At 49.4% G+C, this 2,277-nt stretch overlaps 1 pseudogene; it reads right to left on the reverse strand.

Moving 5' to 3' along the window:
• Positions 1 to 1,514: 1,514 nt before the first annotated feature.
• The window catches only part of LOC112604503, a 1,843-nt pseudogene continuing 1,080 nt past the window's right edge, over positions 1,515 to 2,277 (reverse strand).

The raw sequence follows: 2,277 nt of genomic DNA on the forward strand, positions 1-2,277 counted from the left end.
AAGAGGAGGTATGAGGTAAGGTATTAGAGAGCTCTGAGGGGTGACAGGGAGGTTTTGGGCTCTTACCATGTTTCTGGGGGACAAGAGGACAAGAGCAGATACAGGAACGCCCTGAGAGCTTTAGCTCTAGGACAGGCCCCTAACAGGACCTGTGACCTTTGCAAGTGAAACGCGGCCACTGCCCAACCTGCAGTGTGGTAGGAAGTGAGCCGGTGGATAAACACTCCAAGTTCTCTCTCTTTCACCCTTTGATTTCCTGCCACTCACATCGGTTTCATCCAACCAGATGCCAAAAGGTGAGGGAGTCAGCTCATGCTATCAGCAGCCTGGACGCAGAGCAGACAAGGATGAATCTGAGGGGCAAAGAGAGCATCCTCTGCCTTTATCCACAGATGTACTTAGAAACTGCTAGGAACACAATCCACAATGCTATCCATAGGGAAATATCTAAATAAACTGTGATGTGTCCGTGCTAGGAAATCCTAGGCAGGAGTTGAAAAGACAGAACAGGTCAATAGTTACGGTGTGGAGAGATTGCTGAGACCTGTTGTTGAGTGGTGAAGTAAACTGCAGAAAAATGCCTAGAGTAGGATGGCATGTTTGCAATACTCACCAACCCCCCAACCACATACACTATCATAAGTCTATTAAGGTGCAGCGCAGTGGCTCACGCCTATAATCCCAACACTTGTGTGGTGGCTCACGCCTGTAATCCCGACACTTTGGGAGGCCGAGGCGGGCAGATCACCTGAGGTCAGGAGTTCCAGACCAGCCTGGCCAACGTGGTGAAACCCCATCTCTACTGAAAATACAAAAATTAGCCGCGCATGATGGCGCATGCCCGTAATCTCAGCTACTCTGGGAGGATGAGGCAGGAGAAACGCTTGAACCTGGGAGGTGGAGGTTGCAGTGACCCGAGATCACACCATTGCACTCTAGCCTGGGTGGTAAGAGCGAAACTTTGCCTCAAAAAAAAAAAAAAGTCTATTAAATGCCCCATGTCTTTTATGGTATTTTGTTATATGTATATGTCCATATGCAAAGTTTGGAATAATATACATCAAACTGGTAAGAGTGGTTTGCTCTGGAGAGGTGGGAGGCGGTTCAAGATTCGGGGGTTGGTCAAAGGGGACTTCAGTTGTGGTAGATAGTACTGGCTGCTTAGTAACAGCCATTTCCCACTCACCCCCTTCTTTAATGCTAACAACTCAAATCTTGTTCAGGTATCAAAGGGCAGCATTGTGCTCAGGGAAGGTAGGTCCAGGTGTCAAATCATGATTGATCTAAGCCAAGTATGCTTATACCACTGCCCTTTGCCTGTGATTTGTCTAGGGGTAGGCATGTGACCTAGTCTGCTATTGACTATTTTTTTTTTTGGCTTCCAATTCTGTTTTAATTTTGTTTCTTTGTATGTCTTTCCTTAAATATAGTCCATCACCTTGGCTCAGTGCATGTCACCAACAATTCTCCAAGAATTTCAGAGTTTGGACCTCAGTGGTGTGGCTGGCCCCAGATTATCTATGCAGGGAGGCCTGCACCTGTGACAGTCAGCTGCAGCAGGGGGCCGCCCATCTTCTGTGCTTTGTGGCCAAAGCAGCGGCCCCAGTACAGCAAGCCTTCCTTCTTCTGCTTCTCCTTCCAGCAGTTGTTCCAGAGGTTGGCGATATAATCATCTTCCACATTCGGTTTGACTGTTTGGAGGCTGGAGCCTGCGTACTCCTTGGAGAAAGTGCTCAGGTGGTCAGTGACTCGCCTGTGATGTGGCCCACAGACAGTCTTGGGCTCAGACTGTAGGGTGGACTGGAGACCATGAGCTGGCTGAGAGCTGACACGAGGATGAGGGTGGGCATCAGCTGCACAAACACCCCTAGCCCGCCGCCACTCTGCTTCTCCCTGGGGCCCTGCCTTTGTTGGGAGGTATAGCGCATGCGGCCATTGCTGTAGATGTGGACTTTACTAGAAGGGAAGCCACTGCCAAAGAACATGTTGAAAAGGTCTTCGGGGGAGATGTCAACCTCAAAGCCACGGTGGAAGTCCACTGCCGATGCCGGGCCTGGCTGCCCAGCTCCTGTTATAGCCGAAGTGGTCATACTGCTTTTTCTTTCTTTCTTCCTTTCTTCCTTTCTTCCTTCCTTCCTTCCTTCCTTCCTTCCTTCCTTCCTTCCTTCCTTCCTTCCTTCCTTTCTTTCTTTCTTCTTTTCTTCCCTTCCTTCCTTCCTTCCTTCCTTCCTTCCTTCCTTCCTTCCTTCCTTCCTTCCTTCCTTCCTTCCTTCCTTC

This window comes from Theropithecus gelada, chromosome 13 (genome assembly GCF_003255815.1).
Source record: "Theropithecus gelada isolate Dixy chromosome 13, Tgel_1.0, whole genome shotgun sequence".
Classification (NCBI taxonomy): domain Eukaryota; kingdom Metazoa; phylum Chordata; class Mammalia; order Primates; family Cercopithecidae; genus Theropithecus; species Theropithecus gelada.